The 23,820-nt window shown below is 46.6% G+C and overlaps 2 non-coding genes across 2 annotated transcripts; both read left to right on the top strand.

Moving 5' to 3' along the window:
• Positions 1 to 8,260: 8,260 nt before the first annotated feature.
• Positions 8,261 to 8,333, top strand: trnam-cau (transfer RNA methionine (anticodon CAU)). Its single transcript has one exon. It is a non-coding gene; the product is annotated as a tRNA-Met (tRNA).
• Positions 8,334 to 23,287: 14,954 nt separating this feature from the next.
• LOC137313390 (small nucleolar RNA U3) lies at positions 23,288 to 23,505 on the top strand. The gene has a single exon (XR_010961042.1). It is a non-coding gene; the product is annotated as a small nucleolar RNA U3 (small nucleolar RNA).
• Positions 23,506 to 23,820: the final 315 nt, after the last annotated feature.

Below are 23,820 nucleotides of genomic sequence, written 5' to 3'. Positions count from 1 at the left end.
ATTGTATCATTATTTACAGGGGCCTATGAGAGTGAATCAACATTTACAGGGATACCAAGGACTGTAGACATTCAAGGAGTCCCCGGAATGTGTCATTATTTACAGGGTTCTGTGACAGTGAGTCAATATATAAAGGTGTGCCGAGGACTGTAGATATTCAGATAGTTCCAAGATTGTGTCATTATTTACAGGGGTCTGTGGGAGTGAGTCGATATTTACAGGGTGACCAAGGACTGGAGATATTCAGGGAGTCCCCAGATCGTGTCAGTATTTACAGGGGTCTGTGAGAGTGAGTCAATATTGTAAAAGGATGCCATGGACTGTGGATAATCAGACAGTTCCCAGATTGTGTCAGTGTGTAGAGTGATGTCTGAGAGTGAGGCAATATGTAAGAGGTTGCCAAGGACTGTCGATATTCAGACAGTTCCCAGATTGTGTCAGTCTGCAGAGGTATCTCTGAGAGTGAGTCAATATGTAAAAGGGTGCCTTGGACTGTAGATATGCAGGAATTCCCCAGATCGTGTCAGTATTTACAGGGGTCTGTGAGAGTGAGTCAATATATAAAAGGATGCCATGGACTGTGGATAATCAGACAGTTCCAAGATTGTGTCAGTGTGTAGTGTGATGTCTGAGAGTGAGACAACATGTAAAAGGGTGCCTTGGTCTGTACATATGCAGGAAGTCCCCAGACTGTAATAGTATTTACAGGGGTCTGTGAAAGTGACTCGATATTTGCAGTGGTACCAAGGACTGTCGACAATCAGGGAGTCCCCATATTGTGTCATTATTACAAGGTTCTGTGAGAGTGAGCCAATAAATAAAGGGGCACCAAGGGCTGTAGATAATCAGGAAGTTCCCACACTGTGACAGTGTTTACAGGGTTCTGCGAGATTGAATCAATACAGAACCATAGAACCAGAGAATAGATACAGCACACAAGGGGGCTATTCGGCCCATCGTGTCCGCGCCGGCTCGAACAACAACCAGGTGCACATTCCAATCCCACCTTCCAGCACCCGGTCAGTAGCCCTGCAGCTTAAAGCTCTTTAGGTGCAGGTGTATGTACTTTTTAAAAGAGTTGCGGGTCCCTGCCTCCACCATCAATTCGGGCAGCGAATTCCAAACATCCACCACACTCTGGGTAAAAAAGTTTTTCCACATGTCCCCTCTAATCCGTCCGCCAATCAGCTTAAATCTATGTCCTCGAGTTCTTGAACTCTCCGTGAGGGGGAACGGGTACTTCCTGTCTCCTCTATCTGGGCCCCTCATAATTTTGTACACCTCAATCAAGTCTCCCCTCAGCCTCCTCTGCTCCAGGAAAAAAAAAACACAGCCTATCCAAACTCTCTGCAATTTACAAGACCTGGCAATATTATTGTAAATCTTCTCTGCACTCTGTCCAGAGTAATTACGGCCTCCCTGTAATATATAAAGGGATACCAAGGACTGGAGCTATTCAGACAGTTGCTAGATTGTGCCAGTATTTACAGGGGTCTGTGAGCTTGAGTCAACATATAAAATGATGCCATGGACTTTAGATATTCATTGAGTTCCCAGATTGTGTCATTAAGGAGAGGGATCTCTGAGAGTGAGTCAATATGTAATAAGGGACCAAGGATTGGAGATATTCAGGAAGTCCCCAGAATGTGACAGTATTTACAATGGTTTGTGAGAGTGAGTTAATATATAAAGGGGTGCCAAGGACTGGTGATATCCAGAGAGTTCCCAGATTGTGTCAGTATTTACAGCGGTCTTTGAGAGTGATTCAATATATAAAGGGGTACCAATGACTGTAGATATTGAGACAGTCCCCAAAATGTGTCAGTATTTACAGGAGCCTGTGAGAGTGAGTCGATATTTGCAGTGGTAACAAGGACTGTAGATATTATGACAGAACCTGGATTGTGTCAGTATTTACAGGTTCCCATGGGAGTGAGTAAATATCTAAAGTGGTCCCAAGGACTGTAGATATTCAGGGTGTCCCCAGAATGTTCCAGTATTTAAAAGATTCTGTGAGGGTGAGCAATATATATAGGCGTACCAAGGATTGTAGATATTCAGGGAGTCCCCAGATTGTGCCAGTATTTACAGAGGTCTGTGAGAGTGAGTCAATATATAAAGGCCTACCAATGATTGTAGATATTCAGGGAGTTCCCAGATTGAGCCAGTATTTACAGAGGTCTGTGAGAGTGAGTCAATATATAAAGTGCTGCCAGGGATTGTATACATTCCGCAGTAACAAGTCTATGTCAATATTTACAGGGGTCTGTGGGGCAGGTTCAATATTTACAATGTTACTAGGCAGTGTACACATTTAGACAGTCCACAGATTGTGTCAGGAAATCCAGAAGTGGATCAATATTTTAAAGTATCCAGAGCCTTTCTCATAGTCTGTATGAATAACTGAAGGGAAATCCATAGAGTGTGCGAATATTTACAGTAGAATTCAAAGTCTGTGCCATTATTTACAGGTAGATCCAGAGACTGCCCCGATATTTACAAGAGGGCCCATAGACTTGCCAATATTGACGGCGTATCCAGAGATTGTACCAATATTCGCAGAATGGTCTCCAAACTGACCAGTAGAATGGTTCAGTTCCCATCTCTGAGTTTAAACCCATCCCTTGTGAAGTGGGTAGAAACTCTCTGAAATTGAAGGATTTCACTCAGAAATAATCTGCAATCTGTAAATAAAGCTTCTCTCCCTTCACATCAGTGCTGTCAGACTGTGGGTCTCATAGATTCTCTTCTTCCAAATATTTATTAAAATTATATACTGGGCTTTGCGCTTTCCATCTGTGTAATATTTGGTTAAATATTTCTTGTGATATAAACATTGTTGGATTTAAAGTTGATAAATGGATCTGTTTGTTCAGTGACTGTAATTAATGTCAGCCTCCATGGGCCCTAATTGTGTCATTGGACTGTTTCTCCCTGCTATTAATAAGCGACTACTTTCAACATGTTATCCCATAGTGTCAGTGGGAGCATGTCACGCTAGATTTATGCGCGCGCATTCCGGACGCCACCTGGGCGCATCAGGAGGCCTCATAGCGCCGAGACAACGGGCGTTACACGACCCAGTTTATAGCCCAGTGAGAGTGACACATCGGGGAAGGCTTCACAGTGTTGGAAATGCAGTGAAATACATTGAAGTGTTTATAAACACGGGGAACTGACATGCCAGAGGAGGCCTCACAGTGTTGGACACGGAGTGAAATACAGTGAAGTGTTGATAAGCACTGAAAGCTGATACACCAGGGGAGGCCTCACAGTGTTGGAGACAGAGTGAAATACAGTGAAGTGTTTGTAAACACTGAAAGCTGATAGACCAGGGGAGGCCTCACAGTGTTGGACACGGAGTGAAATACAGTGAAGTGTTTATAAACACTGAAGGCCTCACAGTGTTAGAAATGTATTGAAATGTTTATTAATGGAGAGCTGACACATCGGAGGAGGCCTCACAGAGTTAGAAATGCAGTGAAATACATTGAGGTGTTTATAAACACAGGGAGCTGACACACCAGGGGAGCCTCACAGTTTTGGACACGGAGTGAAATACGGTGAAGTATTTTTCAACACTGAAAACTGATACACCAGGGGAGGCCTCACAGTGTTGGCGACGGAGTGAAATACAGTGAAGTGTTTATAAACACAGAAAGCTGACACATAGGTACATTGGAAGATCGGAACAGGATTAGGCGATTTGGCCCCTCGAGCCTGTTCCACCTTTCAATGAGACCATACTTAATCTGTGACCTAACTCCACATATCAGCCTTAGCCCAATATCCCTTCATACATTTGGTTACCATAAATCTTTCAATATCAGATTTAAAATTAATATTTGAGCTAGCATCACCTGCTGTTTGAGGAAGAGATTTCCAAACTTCTCCCACCCTTTCCCTGCAGAAGTGTTTCCGAACTTCACTCCTGAAAGTCCTGTCTTTAATTTTCAGGCTATGCCCCTCGTCCTCGACAGCCCAAACAGCGGAAATAATTTATCTCTTTCGATCCGACCAGGTCCCCTTAACACCTTGAAAACTGCGATCAAATTACCCCTTAATCTTCTAAATTCCAGGGAATACAAGCCTGGTTTGTTTACTCTCTCCTCGTAATTTAACTCTTAGTGTCCAGGTATCATTCCAGTAAATCTGCTCTGCACTCCCAAGTCTAATATGTCCTTCCTAAGGTGTGGCACCCAGGACTGAACACAGTACTCCAGGTGTATAGGACTTTGTATAGCTGTAGTATAATTCTACCCACGTATTCTAGTCCTCTAGATATAAAGACCAGCATTCCATTAGCCTTCTAAAAATATTTTCTGTTCCTGCCCATGATATTTGAATGATCTATTTACATGGACCTCTAAGTCTCTTGTGATTTTGTGATTTCCGTTCGCACTGCTGTTTCCCTGCACCAGTTACAAAGTACAGTCCTGCTCCCACTGCTGCTGAGACCCTGTGCTTCTGCCATCTCAAGCCTTCATTTCTCCAACACTCTCACCACCTCACAAATTTAAATTAGCCGAGCGAGGAAATACAACCTGGAATCACAAAGCCTTTCCCTAATATCTCTCGGTGTGAACCGTCCAGTTAAAGGGGCCTCACCCTCTGATCTCACGGTGTGACCCATCTCGTTAAAGGGGCTTCACCCTGTGATCTCACGGTGTGACCCATCCAGTTAAAGGGGCTTCACCCTGTGGTCTCACGTTGTGACCCATCCAGTTAACGGGTCTTCACTCTGAGATCTCAAGGTTTTACTGCCCAGTGAAAGGGGCCTCACCCTCTGATCTCACGGTTTGACCTGTTCAGTTAAAGGAGCCTCACCCTCTGATCTCACGGTTTGACACGTCCAGTTAAGGGGACGAGAGAGCGAGACAGAGGAAATTGTCCCAGCTCCAGAAAAGCATGCAGGATCTGCTCCAGCTGCAGTTGATGGGGATCGATGTCGGGGAGGAACTCAGTGAGTTAAAGGGCCAGAAAGTCTCGATCTTCGCCTCCGAGGCCTCGAAGATCACCTTTCGGTCCAGAGTCCGCTCCGTGGGGCAGGGCGAGAAGGGCTCGCGTTTCTTCTTCCAGAAGCTACACAGAGAGACCTCTGGTGATCAGCAGCCTGAAGGAGGAAGAGAGCTCGGTGACGTCTTCACAGACCGACATACTGAGGATCAGCAATTCCTTTTATGCCGGGCGATATGACGCAAAGCCCAGAGACAGCAAGGCCTCTCAATCCTTCCTGTCGTCTATCCCGGTGGACTTAGAGGACAGCGAGCGGGAGAGCATGGATGGGCCACTGTCCTTGGACGAGCTGACAAAGGCCGTCCAGTCTTTCGAGAAGAGTCGAAATCCCGGGGGCGATGTTTACCGGTTGAGTTGTACTCGGCTCTGTGAGACTGGATAGACCCAGACCTATTGGATGTTTACGGGGTATGCTTCTGGCAGGCAACATGTCAGAGTCCATGAGGAAAGGCATCATCACCCTCATCTACAAGCAGAAGGAGGAGAGGGAAGAAATCAAATATTGATGCCACATTTCCTTGATGAATGCTGACTAGAAGATTCTGTCGATGGCCATCGCCAACAGGCTCGAATCTGCTCTGGAGTGGGTGAACGTCCCCGATCAGACATGTACTTTACCCGGCAGGACGACCTCTGATATCCTTGTGCTGCTCTGGGATGCGATCGCCTACGTGCAGGGCAGAGGGGTGAACACCTGCCTGATCAGCCTGGACCAGGAGAAGGCTATCGACATAATATCCCACACATACATGATGGACACGTTCTCCAAAATAGGGTTTGGGGAGGGAATCCGCGATTGGATCCGACTGCTTTATGTGGACATCCATCGCGCAGTCCTAATCAATGAGCGGGAGTCAGAGAGTTTTCCAATTAAATCTGGAGTCAAGCAGGGCTGTCCTCTCTCTGCGGTCTTGTTCATGCGTTGAGTCGAGCCATTTTCCGTGTCCATCAGGAAGGACACAGGTATCAGGGGGATGACGATCCCAGGTGGAGGCTCTCAGGTTAAGACCTCCCTGAACATGGATGACGTCACCGTCTTTTGCTCCGATCAGCAGTCGGTTCACAGACTGATGGGCATCTGCGATCGCTTTGAGCTGGCCTTGCGGTCCAGAGTGAACCGCAGTAAGAGTGAGGCCATGTTCAATGGCAGGTGGGAGACCCGATCCTTTGTCACTTTCACCGTCAGGTCCGACTACCTGATGGTGTTGGGGATCGGGTTCGGGGGCCCAGGACTCCACCAAAAAATGGGAGGAGCGGGTCGCCAAGGCCAAACAGAAGCTTTGTATGTTGGGGGGACGCTCTCTCTCCGTAGCCAACAAGAACCTAGTGATAAGGTGTGAGGTACTCGCGGTGTTTCTCTATGTGGCCCAGGTCTGGCCCATTCCCCACAGCTCCGTCACCACAGTCATCCGAGCTATCTTCCACTTTGTCTGGAGTTCCACGGTAGAATGTGTCTCCAGGGACACCGTGTACAAGCCCCCCAGACAAAGGGGGCAGAAGCGTCCCCAATGCTGCCCTGATCCTGATGGACACCTTTGCGTGTGGCTGCCTCCGGGTGTGTGTAGTGCCCCGGTCTGCAAACACCAAGTGTCTCTACGTGCTGAGCTTCTACCTGTCCAATACACTGAGAAAACTGGGTCTGGCCGAGCAGAAGCAGGAACGCCACGTCCAGCTGGACCGACCCAGCTCCCCCCCTCCACTCCCCACCTGTTCCAGGTGGAGAAGTTCCTGAGGAGGAACCACTTCGACCACAAGGCCGTCAGACAGTGGTCGAGGAGGAACGTTCTGGGGGTCCTGCAGGAAAAGGAGAGGGTGGATCCACTCGGGCAGTTCCCCGACCAGACGGTTGATGCCATTTGGCAGAACATCTCGTCGCTGCAACTGACCAACAGGCACCAGGATGTGGCCTGGATGGTGGTGAGAAGGACCTTCCCAGTGCGGTCCTTCCAACACACACGGAATCTCAGCACCACCTCGAGCTGCCTTCAAGGCTGCAATGGGGACGAGACCGTTGTCCGTCTCCTGGTCGACTGGACCTTCACGCAGAATATGTGGAGAGAGATGCGTTGCTATCTGTCCCAGTTCATCTCCAACACCTCGGTAACACAGGACGCTGTGCTCTACGGGCAGTTTCCCAGAAGGCACACCGAGACAGATATCAACTGCTGCTGGAAGACCATCAACTCGGTGAAGAAGGCTCTTTGGTCCGCCCAAAACCTGCTGTTCTTCCAGCTGAAGGAGCTGACCACGACCGTGTTGCCGACTGGCACACTCCAAGGTCCAGGAGAATGTGCTGCAGGACGCACTGAGGCACGGTGCAGCCTATGCAAGGGCTCGATGGGGAAAGGCTACTGTATGAAGCCATCCCACCTTTTATTATACAGAATGTATTGTAAGATTTGTACTGTGTTTTCTATTGAAATAATGGGATCATAGTGTGTGCGATCTGTTTTTGTATTGTATTGAGTTGAAATTGCGACTTTTACACTGAACTGTATGTATCCTTAAATTTTATGAATTAAAGTATATTTTGAAAGTAAAAAGAATTGATGCTCAAAGGCACGCCTTTCAGCAGCGAGAGACCTGTCCGACTGACTGAGAGAAGTCTTTTTTTGCCTGAAAGTTAGTGCGGTTTGACGTGTTGTTGCTCAAAGGCGCTCCCTGCTGGTGAAAAGAGGCAAATGCTCGAGTAAATCAGCCGTGTTCAGACAGACACGGAACGCTTTCGGGTTTGAGAAAGGAAAAGCACCAACATTTTAAGCAGTCAGCAGTCTGTAAAGTGAAGAAAGCGGCCTTGAGCTCAATACCGTTTACTCCAAAACCACTATTTTGAGCCGGAATTAAACCAGCGATTTAAGAGTGATTTTTCTTTCAAGATTGAATCTCTACACATTTTCTGCATTACCAGCTGAGCTATCGAAGGGAAGCAGCAAAGGTCTCTCTCTTTGGGAATTGTTCACTGTGCGCCTTTTGACACTCCCCGACTCGTGGAGTCGCGTGGGCATGACCGAGACTGACTCGGTACCTGCTCATACCGCAGCGCTGTGGGAGTCTGAGCTCCCACTTACTCTGCACACCCTGGGACAGTGGAGAAATGGGGAACGTGTCTGACCAAAATTCAGAAAACTGATGGTTCGATTTCGACCTGGATGGATGGTTTTTGCAAACTGCCGATTAGTTAATGACTTTACACCTTGCAAACTGTCCTACATGTTTGTGCTGCCTGGACATCTAGACATCAAGTGCCTTCTTAGCGCAGCAGGCAGCGCGTCAGTCTCATAATCTGAAGGTCCTGAGTTCAATCCTCAGAGAAGGCATAATTAAGCTTTCTTTTTCCATCTTTGCTCAAGACCAAAATCAAGAATTTTTGCTTCCTGCAGCACACCAAAAGATTTGCTGCCCATTGACCTCTCTGTACCATAGCACGCAGCACCTCACGAAGGGGATAATCTCCGAAAGCTTGTGATTTTAAAATCAAATTGTTGGACTATAACCTGGTGTTGTAAGATTCCTTACATTGGAAAGTTGAAAGAGCGACCTTGAGTTAATTGCTGCTTCTTCCAAAAGTACACTCGCTCCTTCAAGCCGGAATTGAAACATCGATCGAAGGATAACTTTATTTTGAGTTTAATTAACTGTTATTTTCCGCTCTACCAGCTGAGCTATCGAAGGGAAGCAGCAAAGGTCCCTCTCTGTAGTGATTGCTCACCGTACGCCTTTTGACACTCCCGGACTCGTGGAGTCGTGTGGGCATGACCGAGACTTGCTCGGTACCTGCTCATCCCACAGTGCTGTGGGACTGTGATCTGTAACTTACTCTGCACACCCTGGGCCAGTCAAGCAATAAATAACGTGTCTGACGACACATCAGAAGATTGTAGGTTTGACTCCTACTTGGCTGGATGGTTTTTGCAAACGGGCCATTACTTGATGACTTTAGATACCTTGCAAACTGTCCTACTTGGAAGTGTTGCCTGCCCGTTTCCGGCATAAGTGCGTTCTTAACACAGCAAGTAGTGCATCAGTCTCACTAACCTTGAATAATTCTGAGTTCAATCCTCAGAAAAGATATCGGGACCTATGAAGCATCTTTGTATCTCTCATCTTTCCATCTTGGCTGAGCACCAAAATGAAGAACTCTTGCTTACTGCAGCAAACCAAAAGATTTGCTGCCCCTTGACTTCTCTGCATCGAAGCTTAGGATTTACGTTGGTTATAGCCTCGCTGACAAATGACAACCATTTTAGTTTCTGGACATCTGCCCCAAGATAAAGGGTGATAGGAGAATACAGGTATCGACGTTGCTACCTCTTACATGCGAAGCGAGCGCTCTACCATTTGAGTTAACCCCCGTTGCTAGTAATCAATTGCCCTTCACAGTAGCCGCTTCACACTCGCCTCCATGCAGCGCCACGAATGGTAGAAAAATCTTTAATTGGCCCCCTCCCTGAATATATTCAGTGCTTTGCTCCAATCGGCGGTATCGAGCATCAGCAAGTGAGCAAAAGCAGAACGGGAAGCCACAGTAATCGTGAATGATGCTGAGAAGAGCCCGAGCCTGCGGAAGGTTGAAGAAGTCACCGGAAGGAACAGCTGCCCCGAGCTTGAGGGAACAGCGGGAGCTCTGTTTGTCTGAGAGAAGACTTTTTTGTCTGAAAGTGGTTTGAAGTGTTGTTACACAAAGGCACTCCCTCCTGGTGAACAGAGGCAAATGCTCGAGCAAAACAGTCATATTCGGACAGACACGGAAAGCTTTAAGGTTTGAGGAAGGAAAAGCGCCAACATTTTAAGCAGTATCTAAAATTTAGAAAGCGGCCTTGAGCTCAATACCGCTTACTCCAAAAGCATGTTCGCTACTTTGAGCCGGAAGTAGACCAGCGATTTAACTTTCAAGTTTTAATCTCTCCAAATTTTCCGCACTACCAGCTGAGCTATCGAAGGGATGGAGCAAAGGTCCCTCTCTTTGATGATTGTTCACTGTGCGCCTTCTTACACTCCCGGACTCGTAGAGCCGCGTGTGCATGACCGAGACTGACTCGATACCTGCTCATACCGCAGCGCTGTGGGAGTGTGAGCTCCTACTTGCTTTCTACATCCTGGGCCAGTGGAGCAGTGGGTAACGTGTCTGACCAGAATTCAGAAGATTGTAGGTTTGATTTCTACCTGGATGGATGGTTTTTGCAAACTTCCGATTAGTTTATGACTTTACACCTTGCAAGCTGTCCTACTTGGTAGTGCTGCCTGACAAGTGACATGTTAAGTGCCTTCTTAGCGCAGCGGGCAGCGCGTCAATCTCATCATCTGAAGATCCTCAGAGAAGGCATAATAAAGATTTTTTTTACCATCTCTCACCTCATCTTTGCTCAAGACTAAACTCAAGAATTTTTGCTTCCTGCAGCACACCAAAAGATTTGCTGCCCCTTGACCTCTCTGTACCGTAGAACGCAGTGAAATTTAAGAAATACATGTACCATGGGCTTGCTAAAAACCGACGCCACATTTATTTCTGGACAATTGACCCAAGTCAAAAGGTGAGTGGAGAATGCAAGAATCGATCCTGCTGTCTCTCACATGCTCAGCGAGCACTCGGCCAGAATCATCGAAAGATTACAGCACGGAAGGAGGCCATTCGACCCATCGAGTCCACGCTGGATTTATTCAAGAGCAATCCAGCTCGTCCCACTCCCCCGCCCCATCCCTTCCAATTTTTTCCTTTCCATGATTGAATCACCCCCTCGGGCGGTGCATTCCAAATCCTAAACACTCGCTTTGTAAAAAAGTGTTTCCTCAGGTCACCTTTGGTTCTTTTACCAATCACCTTAAATCTATGTCCTCTGGTCCTTCACCCTTCCGCCAATGGGAACGGTTTCTCTCTATCTACTCTGATTGGGCCATTCGTGATTTTGAAGATATCTATCAAATCTGCTCGCATCCGTTTCTGTTCCAAGGAGAACAACCTCAGCTTCTCCAGTCTACCCACGTAACTAAAGTCCCTCACGCCTGGAATAATTCTCATAAATCTCTTCTGGACCGACTCCAAGACCTTCACATCTTTCCTAAAGTGCGGTGCCCAGAACTGGACACAATTCTGCAGTTGTGGTCGAACCAGTGTTTTATTAAGGTTCATCATGACTTCCATACTTTTGTAGTTTACCCATAAAGCCCAGGATCCCCTATGCTTTTTAACCGCTTTCTCAACCTGCCCTGTCACCTTCAACGATTTGTTCACATATACACCCAGATCTCTATTTTCCTGTACCCCTTTTAGAGTTGTGCCCTCTGGTTTACGTTGCCTCCCCTGTTATTTCTGCCGAAATGCATCACTTTGCAATTTTCTGCGTTAATTTTCATCTGCCACATGTCCGCCCATACCACCAGCCTGTCTATATTCTCTTGAGGTCTATCACTATCCTCCTCACTGTTCACGAAGCTTCCATGTTTTGCGTCATCTGCAAATTTTGATATTTTGCCCTGTACATCCAAGTCCAAATCATTAATATAAATCAAGAAAAGCAGTGGTCCCAGCACTGACGGCTGTGGAACACCACTGTACCTCTCATTCCCGTCCGAAAAACAACCGTTCACCACTACTCTCTGTTTCCTGTGCTTTAGCCAATTCTGTATCTATGTTTCTACTGCCCCTTTATTCCATATTTGAGGTTGTTCCTTGTAAATTGCCCTTCACAGTAGCTGCTTCGCATTCGCCTCCAGGCAGCTCCACGACCGGACTTGGGTTGGCCCCCTCCTTGAATACATCAATACTTTGCTCGAATAGGCGCTATCGAGCATTAGCAAGTGAGCAACAACAGAACGGGAAGCCACAGTAATCGTGAATGATGCTGAGAAGAGCCCGAGCCTGTGGAAGGTTGAAGAAGTTACCGGAAGGAACAACTGCCCCCAGCTTGACTGAACAGCGGGAGCACTGTCTGTCTGACTGAGAGAAGTCTATTTTGCCTGAAAGCGGTTTGAAATTTTGTCACTCAAAGGCACTCCCTGCTGGTGAACAGAGGCAAATGCTAGTGCAAAACAGCCGTGTTCGGACAGGCATGGAAAGCTTTCAGGTTTGAGAAAGGAAACGCGCCAACATTTTAAACAATAAGATGTCTGTAAAGTTAAGAAAGCGGCCTTGAGCTCAGTACCGCTTACTCCAAAAGCATATGCGCTACTCCGAGCCGGAATTAAACCAGCGATTTTGCTTTCAAGTTTTAATCTCTACAAGTTTTACCACATTACCTGCTGAGCTATCGAAGGGAAGCAGCAAAGGTCCCTCTCTTTGATGATTGTTCACCGTGAGCCTTCTGACATTCCGGGACTCGTGGAATCGCGTGGGCATGACCGAGACTGACTCGGTACCTGCTCATACCGCGGCGCTGTGAGCGTGTGAGCTCCTCCTTACTCTGCACGCAATGGAGCAATGGGTAACGTGTCTGACCAGAATTCAGATGATTATTGATTCGATTACGACCTGGATGGATGGTTTTTGCAAACTGCCGATTAGTTTATGACTTTACACCTTGTAAACTTTCCTACTTGGTAGTGATGCCTGATAAATTTCCCGTTACGTGCCTTCTTAGCGCAGCACGCAGCGCGTCAGTCTCATAATCTACAGGTCCTGAGTTCAATCTTCAGAGGAAACATCATAAAGGTTTTTGTCCATCTCTCCCCTCATCTTTGCTCAAGACCAAAATCAAGAATTTTTGCTTCCTGCAGCACACCAAAAGGTTTGCTGCCACTTGACCTCTCTGTACCGTAGCACGCAGTGAATTTTAAGAAGTACATGGACCCGCTGTATTTTGGCGACACTTTTGTTTCTGTACAATTGACCCAAGTCAAAAGTTGAGTGGAGAATGCAAGAATCGATCCTGCTATCTCTCACATACTCAGCGAGCACTCGACCAGAATCATAGAAAGATTACAGCACGGAAGGAGGCCATTCGACCCATCGAGTCCACGTTGGCTTTATTCAAGAGCAATCCAGCTCGTCCCACTCTCCCGCCCCATTCCTGTAGCCCTTCCAATTTGTTCCTTTCCATGATGAATCATCCCCTCGGGCAGTGCATTCCAGTTCCTAACCACTCGCTGTGTAAAAAAGTTTTTCCTCATGTCAGCTTTTGGTTCTTTCACCAATCATCTTAAATCTATGACCTCTGGTCCTTCATCCTTTCGCCAATGGGAACGGTTTCTCTCTATCTATTCTAATTGGGCCTTTCGTGATTTTGAAGACATCTATCAAATCTGCTCACAACCGTCTCTTTTCCAAGGAGAGCAACCCCAACTTCTCCAGTCTACCCACGTAACTAAAGTCCCTCACCTCTGGAATACTTCTAGTAAATCTCTTCTGGACCGTCTCCAAGACCTTCACATCTTTCCTAAAGTGCGGTGCCCAGAACTGGACACAATTCTGCAGTTGTGGCCGAACTGGTGTTTTATAAAGGTTCATCATGACTTCCATACTTTTGTAGTCTATTTATAAAGCCCAGGATCCTGTGTGCTTTTTAACCACTTTCTCAACCTGCCCTGCCACCTTCAATGATTTGTGCACATACACCCCCAAATCTCTCTGTTCCTGTACCCCTTTTAGATTTGTGCCCTCCAATTTATATTGCCTCTCCTTGTTATTCCTACTGAAATGCATCACTTTGCATTTTTCTGCATTAATTTTCATCTGCCGCATGTCCGCCCATGCCACCAACGTGTCTATATCCTCTTGAATTCTATCACCATCTTCCTCATTGTTTACTATTCTTCCAAGTATTGTGTCATCTGCAAATCTGAAAATTATGCTCTATACACCCAAGTCCAAGTCATTAATGCATATCAAGAAAAGCAATGGTCCCAGGACCAACCCCTGGGGAACACCACTGTATACCTCCCACCTGTCGGAAAACCAACCGTTCACCACTACTCTCTGTTTCGTGTCCCTTAGTCAATTCTGCATACATGTTGCTACGGCCCCCTTTATTCCATATTTGAAGTTGTTTCTTGTAAATTGCCCTTCACAGGAGCTGCTTCGCACTCGCCTCCAAGCAGCTCCACGACCAGCAGAGAAATCTTGCCTTGGGTTGGCCCCCTCCCTGAATACAATCAATACTTTGCTCCAATCGGCTGTATCGAACATCAGCAAGTGAGCAACAGCAGAACGGGAAGCCCCAGTAATCGTGAATGATGCTGAGAAGAGCCCGAGCCTGCGGAAGGCAGACAAGGTCACAGGAAAGAAACAGGCGCCCGAGCTTGAGGGAACAGCGAGAGCCCTGTCTGTCTGACTGACTGACGGATAGAAGACTATTTTGCCTGAAAGCGGTTTGAAGTGTTGTTACTCAAAGGCACTCCCTGCCGGTGAGCAGAGGCAAATGCTGGAGCAAAACAGCCGTGTTCGGGCAGACACAGAAAGCTTTCAGGTTTGAGGGAGGAAATGAGGTCTCCTGTGCCTCAGCGCCAGCATGTTAAGCCGTCGGCTACCTGTAAAGTAAAGAGAACGGCCTTGAGTTAATTGCTGCTTACTCCAAAAGCACGTTCGCTTCTTCAAACAAGCAACCTAAGGATGATTTTGATCTGTTATTTTACAACAGTTCTCCACTCTACCAGCTGAGCGATCGAAGGGAAGCAGCAAAGTCCCACTCTTTGGTGTCAAAAGGCGCAGAGTGAACAATCACCAAAGAGAGCAATCTTTGCTGCTTCCCTTCGATCGCTCAACTGGTAATGCAGAGGACTGTAGTCGAAAACAAAGCAAAGTCATCCTTAGGTTGCTGGTTTCATTCTGGCTCCAAGAAATGAGTGTGCTTTTTGAGTAAGCAGCAATTAGCTCAAGGCCGCTTTCTTAACTTTATAGGCAGCCTAGAGCTTAACATTTTGGCGCTGAGGCACAGGAGATCATGAGTTTCCTTTCTCAGACCTGAAAGCTTTCTGTGTCTGCCCTCGCACGGCTGTTTTTTCAAGCATTTGCCTCTGCTCTCCAGCAGGGAGTGCCTTTGAGCAACAACACGTCAAACCGCACTCACGTTCAGGCAAAAATGCCTTCCATCAGTCAGACAGGACTCCCGCTGCTCCCTCTATCTCGAGGCCGCTATTCCTTTCCTGTCACCTCATCTGCCTTCCGCAGGCTCGGGCTCTTCTCAGTATCATTCACGATTACTGTGGCTTCCCGTTCTTCTGTTGCTCATTTGATGATGCTCGATACCGCCGATTGGAGAAAGTATTGAATATATTCAAGGAGGGGTCCAATCCAAGGCAAGATTTCTCTGCAATTGGAGGTAAGTGTGAAGCGGCTACTGTGAAGGGAAATTTACTAAAAATAACTGGGGGATCAGCTCAAATGGTCGAGCGCTCGCTTAGCATATGAGAAGTAGCAGGATCGACACCCGCCTTCTCCACTTTTTTTTTTAACCTGAGGGCAATTTTCCAGAAACAAAAATGATGTCAGTTGTCAGTGAGCCCATAACCCACGGAAATCCTATACTTCAATACAGAGGTCAAGGGGCAGCAAATCATTTGGTGTGCTGCAATGAGCAAAAGTTCATGATTTTGGTGTTCAGCAAAGATGGAAAAAGATCCACAAATGCTGATGCTTTTCTCTTAGGATTGAATTCAGGACCATTCAGGTTAATGAAACCGATGCACTAATTGCTGTGTTCAGAATGCGCTCACGATGGAAGCCGCCAGTCAGCACTACCAAGGAAGACAGTTTGCAAGCTCTCGAAAGTCAAAAAGTAATGGGCAGTTTGCAAAAGCCATCCAGGCAGATAGGAGTCGATCGGACAATCGTCTGGACATATTATCCATTGCTCCAGCGTGCGCAGAGTAAGTAGCACCTCACACTCCCACAGTGCTGTGATATAATCCGGAACCGAGTCAGTCTCGGTCATGCACACGCGACTCCTCGAGTCCGGGAGTGTCAAAAGGTGCACGATGAACAATCAACAAAGAGAAGGATTTTTCGCTGCTTCCCTTCTTGAGCTCAGCTAGTCGAGGAGAGTATAATTAATTAACATCAAAGCAAAATCATTCTTAGATCACTGTTTCAATTCCAGTTTGAAGGAGCGAGTGCACTTTTGGATCAAGCAGGAGTTAGCTCAAGGCCGCTCTTGTAACTTTTCAGGCAGTCGACAGCTCTCAACATGTCGACACCTCTTTTCCTTTCTCCAAACCTAAAAGCGTTCTGTGTCTGCCCGAACACGGTTGTTTCGCTCGAGCATTGTTCTCGACTCACCAGCAGGGAGCGGCTTTGAGCAGCCACCTTTATAAAATTTCAAAATATACTTTATTTCATAAAATTTAAGGAAAAACACAGTTCAGCGTAAAAATCGCAATTACAGTTCAAAACAATACAAAATAGTTCGCACACACTGTGATCCCATTAATTCAATGCAAAACACAGCACATATCTTCTATTACATTCTGTACAATATAAGGTGGGTTGGACTCAGTCCATATCTTAGATTACATTCTGTACAATACAAGGTGGGGTGGACTCAGTACATATCTTATTTTACATTCGTTACAATACAAGGTGAGGTGGACTCAGTCCATATCTTATATTGCATTCTGTACAATACAATGTGGGGTGGACTCAGTACATATCTTATATTACATTCTGTACAATACAAGGTGGGGTGGATTCAGTCCATATCTTAGATTACATTCTGTACAATGCAAGGTGGGATGGACTCAGTACATATCTTATATTACATTCTGTACAATACAAGGTGGGTTGGCCTTGAAGTTCAGCAAGTCCGGCATAAAAGGATTTGCTGATCCTCAGTATGTCGGCCTGTGAAGACGTCACCGAGCACTCTTCCTCCTTCAGGCTGCTGATTACAGAAGTCTCTCAGTGCAGCTTCTGGAAGACGAAGCGCGAGCACTTCTCGTCCTGCTCCAGGGAGCGGACTCTGGACCGGAAGATGATGCTTGAGGCTTCTTTAACTGGACGGGTCTCATCACCCCCCTCCCGACCCCGCCGTGAGATGACAGGGTGAGGCCCCTTTTACTGGATAGGTCACACCGTGAGATCACAGTTCATGGAGCATATTAGGGACTGTTTCTTCGATCAATACGTCGGGAACCAACAAGGGAACAGGCCATTTTGGATCTGGTAATGGGTAACGGAACAGGTTTAATTAATGATCTCAAAGTAAAGGATCCCTTGGGAATCAGTGATCATAACATGATAGAATTTCACATCCAGTTTGAGGGCGAGGATTTTGGGTCTGAAACTACTATATTAGACTTAAACATGGGCAATTATAAACGAATGAGGGCGGAATTGACTAAAGTGGACCGGGCAAACAGATTAGATGGTATGGTGGTGGATAAGCAGTGGAAAACATTAAAAAATATATTTTATGACTCGCAACAAAAATATATTCCTGTGAGGAGGAAAGATGCCACAAAAAGGATGAACCAACCATGGCTAACCAAGGAAGTCAAGGATGGTCCCAGGTGAAAAGAAAAAGCATACAACATGCCAAAGATTACTGGTAAGCCCGAAGATTGGGAAAACTTTAAAAACCAGCAAAGGATGACGATAAGAATAATAAAGAGGGAGAAAATAAATCATGTGAGTAAACTAGCAAGAAATATGCAAACTGACAGTCAAAGCTTCTACAAGTATATAAAAAGGAAAAGGGTAGCTGAAGTAAACATTGGTCCCTTGGAGGATGAGACTGGGGAAATAATAATAGAAACAAAGAAATGGCAGAGGAATTGAACAGATATTTTGTATCTGCCTTCACAGTAGAAGACACGAATAATGTACCAAACTAGCAGAAAACCAAGGGACAAAGGGAAGGGAGGAACTAAAAACAATTACTATCACTAGAGAAAAAGTACTTGGTAAACTAATGGGTCTAAAGGCTGACAAATCCCCTGGACCTGATGGCTTGCATCCGAGGGTCTTAAAGGAAGTGACTACAGAGATAGTGGATGCTTTGGTTGTAATCTTCCAGAATTCACTAGATTCTGGAAAGGTCCCAGCGGATTGGAAAGCCGCAAACCTCAAGAAGGGAGTGAAACAGAGAGCAGGTAACTTTTGACCAGTTCGCCGAACATCTGTCATTGGGAAAATGCCAGAATCCATTGTTAAGGAAGTAGCAGCAGGATATTTGGAGACTCATAATACAATCAAGGAGAGTGAACATGGCTTTATGAAGGGGAAATCGTGTCTGATAAATTTATTAGAGTTCTTTGAGGAAGTAACGGGCAGCGTGGATAAAGGGGAACCAATGGACGCAGTATATTTGGATTTCCAAAAGGCATTCGATAAGGTGCCACATAAAAGATTACTGCGCAAGCTAAGAGCTCATGGTATTGGGGGTAATATACTGGCATGGATAGAGGATTGGATAACGAACAGAAAACAGAGAGTCGGGATAAAAGAGTCATTTTAAAAATGGCAATCTGTAACTATTGTGGTGCCGCAAGGCTCAGTGCTGGAGCCTCAACTATTTACAATATATATCAATGATTTGCATGAAGTAACAGAGTGTCTTGTGGCCAAATTTGCTGATAATACAAAGATAGGTGGAAAAGCAAGTTGCGATGAGGACACAAAATGTCTGTAAATGGATATTGACAGGTTAAGCGAATGGGCAAAATTTTGGCAGATGAAATATAATGTGGGAAAATGTGAAGCCATCCGCTTTGGGAGGGAAATAAAAAAGCAAAATATTATTTGAATGGAGAAATACTACAAAATGCTGCGGTAGGGAGGGATCTGGGTGTCCTTGTACATGAAACACAAAAAGTCAACATACAGGTGCAGCATGTAATCCGGAAGGCAAACTGACTATTGGCCTTTAATTCCAGGGGGATGGAATATAAAAACAGGGAAGTCATGCGACAACTGGACAGGATGCTGGTGTGACCACACCTTGAGTAATGCGTACAGTTCTGGTGCCCTTATTTAAGGAAGGACATACTTGCATTGGAGGCAGTTCAGAGAAGGTTCACTTGGTTGACTCCAGGGATGGAAGGGTTCTCTTATGAGGAAAGATTGAACATGTTGGGTCTTTACTCATTGGAGTTTAGAAGAATGGAAGGAGATCTTATTGAAATATATAAGATTCTGAGGGGACTCGATAGGGTAGATGCTGAGAGGATGTTATCGCACATGGGGGAATCTAAAACTCGGGGGCATAGTCTCAGAAAGAGAGGTCGCCCGTTTAAGACGGAAATGAGGTGGAATTTTTTCACCCAGAGGGTCGTGAATCTTTGGAATTCTTTACACCAAAAAGCTGTGGAGGCTGAGTCATTGAATACATTCAAGGCTGAGTTAGACACATTTTTGATCAGCAAGGGAGTCAAAGGATATGGGGAAAAGGCGGGAAAGTAGAGTTGAGGTAAAAATCAGATCAGCCATGATCTAATTAAATGGCTGAGCAGTTTCGAGGGCCCGAATGGCCTGCTCCTGCTCCTATCTCTTATGGTCTTAAGGTCTTATGATGAGGTCAAGTCGTTTTTTCCCACGTATTGGTTCACTCACCACCTGCCGCAGGCCCAGTCTTGCAGCTGTTTTCTTCAGGACTCGGTCAGCTCCGTTAGTAGTGGTGCTACTGAGCCACTCTTGGTGATGGACGTTGAAGTCCCCCACCTAGAGTCCATTCTGTGCCCTTGCTACCCTCAGTCCTTCCTCCAATTGGTGATCAACATGGAGGAGGACTGATTCATCAGCTGAGGGAGAGCAGTAGGTGGTAATTACAGGAGGTTGTCTTGCCCATATTTGACCTGATGACATGAGACTTCTTGGGATCCCGAGTCAATGTTAACCACTTCCAGGGCTATTCTCCCCTGACAGTATACAGCTGTACTGCCAGCCCTGGTGTGTCTGAGCTGCCGGTGGGAAAGGACATAACTGTGAATCAATGATTACAGTTTCAGTTTCAAGCACTCACTGAGTGAATCAATGATCTCAGTGCTGGGTCACCCACCCACTGTGTGAATCAATGATCACAGTGCTGGGTCACCCACTCACTGTGTGAATCAATGATAACTGTGCTGGGTTACTCACCCACTGTGTGAATCAATGATCACAGTGCTGGGTCACTCACCCACTGTGTGAATCAATGATCACAGTGCTGGGTCACCCACCCACTGTGTGAATCAATGATCACAGTGCTGGGTCACCCACCCACTGTGTGAATCAGTGATCACAGTGCTGGGTCACCCACCCACTGTGTGAATCAATGATCACAGTGTTGGGTCACCCACCCACTGTGTGAATCAATGATCACAGTGCTGGGTCACTCACCCACTGTGTGAATCAATGATCACAGTGCTGGGTCACTCATCCACTGTGTGAATCAATGATCACAGTGCTGGGTCACACACCCACTGTGTGAATCAATGATCACAGTGCTAGGTCACCTATCCACTGTGTGAATCAATGATCACAGTGCTGGGTCACTCACCCACTGTGTGAATCAATGATTACAGTGCTGAGTCACCCACCCACTGTGTGAATCAATAATCACAGTACTGGTTCACCCACCCACTGTGTGAATCAATGATCACAGGGCTGGGTCACCCACCCACTGTGTGAATAAGTGATCACAGTGCTGGATCAGCCACCCACTGTGCGAATCAATGATCACAGTGCTGGGACACCCACCCACTGTGTGAATCAATGATCACAGTGCTGGGACACCGACCCACTGTGTGAATCAATGATCACAGTGCTGGGTCACCCACTCACTGTGTGAATCAATGATCACAGTGCTGGGTCACTCACCCACTGTGCGAATCAATGATCACAGTGCTGGGTCACCCTCCCACTGTGTGAATCAATGATCACAGTGCGGGGTCACACACCCACTGTGTGAATCAATGATCACAGTGCTGAGTCACCCATCCACTGTGTGAATCAATGATCACAGTGCTGGGTCACTCTCCCACTGTGTGAATCAATGATCACAGTGCTGGGTCACCCACCCACTGTTTGAATCAATGATCACAGTGCTGGGTCACTCATCCACTGTGTGAATCAATGATCACAGTGCTGGGTCACACACCCACTGTGTGAATCAATGATCACAGTGCTAGGTCACCTATCCACTGTGTGAATCAATGATCACAGTGCTGGGTCACTCACCCACTGTGTGAATCAAAGATTACAGTGCTGAGTCACCCACCCACTGTGTGAATCAATAATCACAGTACAGGTTCACCAACCCACTGTGTGAATCAATGATCACAGGGCTGGGTCACCCACCCACTGTGTGAATCAGTGATCACAGTGCTGGATCAGCCACCCACTGTGCGAATCAATGATCACAGTGCTAGGACACCCACCCACTGTGTGAATCAATGATCACAGTGCTGGGACACCCACCCACTGTGTGAATCAATGATCACAGTGCTGGGTCACCCACTCACTGTGTGAATCAATGATCACAGTGCTGGGTCACTCACCCACTGTGCGAATCAATGATCACAGTGCTGGGTCACCCTCCCACTGTGTGAATCAATGATCACAGTGCGGGGTCACACACCCACTGTGTGAATCAATGATCACAGTGCTGGGTCACCCATCCACTGTGTGAATCAATGATCACAGTGCTGGGTCACTCTCCCACTGTGTGAATCAATGATCACAGTGCTGGGTCACCCACCCACTGTTTGAATCAATGATCACAGTGCTGGGTCACTCACCCACTGTGTGAATCAATGATCACAGTGCTGGGTCACTCAACCACTGTGTGAATCAATGATCATAGTGCTGGGTCACCCACCCACTGTGTGAATCAATGATCACAGTGCTGGGTTACTCACCCACTGTGTGAATCAATGATCACAGCGCTGGGTCCCTCACCCACTGTTTGAATCAATGATCACAGTGCTGGGTCACCCACCCACTGTGTGAATCAATGATCACAGTGTTGGGATACTCACCCACTGTGTGAATCAATGATCACAGTGCTAGGTCACTCACCCACTGTGTGAATCAATGATCACAGTGCTGGGTCACACACCCACTGTGTGAATCAATGATCACAGTGCTGGGTCACCCATCCACTGTGTGAATCAATGGTTACAGTGCTGGGTCACCCACCCACTGTGTGAATCAATGATCACAGTGCTGGGTCATCCACTCACTGTGTGAATCAATGATCACAGTGCTGGGTTACTCACCCACTGTGTGAATCAATGATCACAGTGCTGGCTCACTCACCCACTGTGTGAATCAATGATCACAGTGCTGGGTCACCCACCCACTGTGTGAATCAATGATCACAGTGCTGGTTCACCCATCCACTGTGTGAATCAATGGTCACAGTGCTGGGTCACCCACCCACTGTGTGAATCAATGATCACAGTGCTGGGTCACTCACCCACTGTGCGAATCAATGATCACAGTGCTGGGTCACCCACCCACTGTGTAAATCATCGGGTCTTGACAGGTTAGATGCTGAGAGATTGTATCTCCTGGCTGGACAGTTTAGATAGGGGGCATGGTTTCAGGATAATGGGTCGGCCATTTAAGACTGAGATGAGGAAGAATTTCTTCACTCAGAGGGTGGTGAATCTTTGGAATTCTCTACCCCAGAGGGCTGTGGATGCTCAGTCGTTGTGTATGTTCAAGGCTAAGGTGGATAGACATTTGGATTTTTTTTATTCGTTCATGGGATGTGGGCGTCGCTGGCGATGTCAGCATTTATTGCCCATCCCTAATTGCCCTTGAGAAGGTGGTGGTGAGCCGGCTCCTTGAACCGCTGCAGTCCGTGTGGTGAAGGTTCTCCCACAGTACTGTTAGGTAGGGAGTTCCAGGATTTTGACCCAGCGACAATGAAGGAACGGCGATATATTTTCAAGTCGGGATGGTGTGTGACTTGGAGGCGAACTTGCAGGTGGTGTTGTTCCCATGTACCTGCTGCTCTTGTCCTTCTGGATGGAATCAAGGGATCTGGGGATCGAGCAGGAAAGTGGAGTTGAGGTTGAAGATCAGCCATGATCTGATTGAAGGGCGGTACCGTCTCAAGGGGCTGTATGGCCGACTCCTGCTCCTATTTCTTACATTCTTATGTTCTTATGATCAGGACAGTTGCTGGAGGCTGGTATCTACATTATGCAAATTAGTGCCTACTGAGTCATGGCTGCACGACAGAAACCCTATTTCTTTTTCACAGAATTATAAGTTTACAAAAGGTGAAGCGAAGATTAATTGCGTTTTTATTCGATTCCCTGCCGGGTGCAATGAATGGTGGAAGAATTGGTCCGCGCTCAGCCTGTGTTAAAGGGGGCTCGCTGAGGGTGGAGTGCGGTGTTGCGGCAACCTTTCAGTAAGACTATACTTTTAGGGATCATTTCTATAGTTTTTGAACTTGAGAAATGTGTTCTAAAGTGTTTGGTCTCACTAACCACGAGGAGGAGATGTAGCTTTTCCTTCTGAGCGTGAAGCGGGTTGCAAGTGTTGTTTTATACCAGCGCTTGTGGCCATTGATGACCGTTCCCTTCTCTCAGTGTGCGAGAAGTGGAAGAAGGAAACGCATTCTGAGTGGTTCGTGTTTCTACAGCTCAAAAGTAGCAATATTTATCCGCTAATTATTTTATATTTAAAGGTGCTTCTCTCCAGCGAGAGTGTAAGTCTTTGCTACCTCAGCCGAGCTCGTACTGCTATCTGTTGCTCTTCCCCTCCTTTTTCGGTTTTGAACTCATCACTGAACTGATTAGGCACAGTCGCTGAAATAACGTAGTTAATGGAGCACAAAATCTAGGCTTGCAGTACTGAGGGACTTGCATTACTGATTAAAACGTTGCTCCGCCTGCCATCTCAGGTGGATGTAAAAGATCGCATGACGCTATTTCGAAGAACTT

Source organism: Heptranchias perlo, unplaced genomic scaffold (genome assembly GCF_035084215.1).
Source record: "Heptranchias perlo isolate sHepPer1 unplaced genomic scaffold, sHepPer1.hap1 HAP1_SCAFFOLD_47, whole genome shotgun sequence".
NCBI classification, from domain to species: Eukaryota; Metazoa; Chordata; class Chondrichthyes; order Hexanchiformes; family Hexanchidae; genus Heptranchias; species Heptranchias perlo.
The sequence above is the reverse complement of the archived record's forward strand: the minus strand, read 5'-3'. Positions and strand labels throughout refer to the sequence as shown.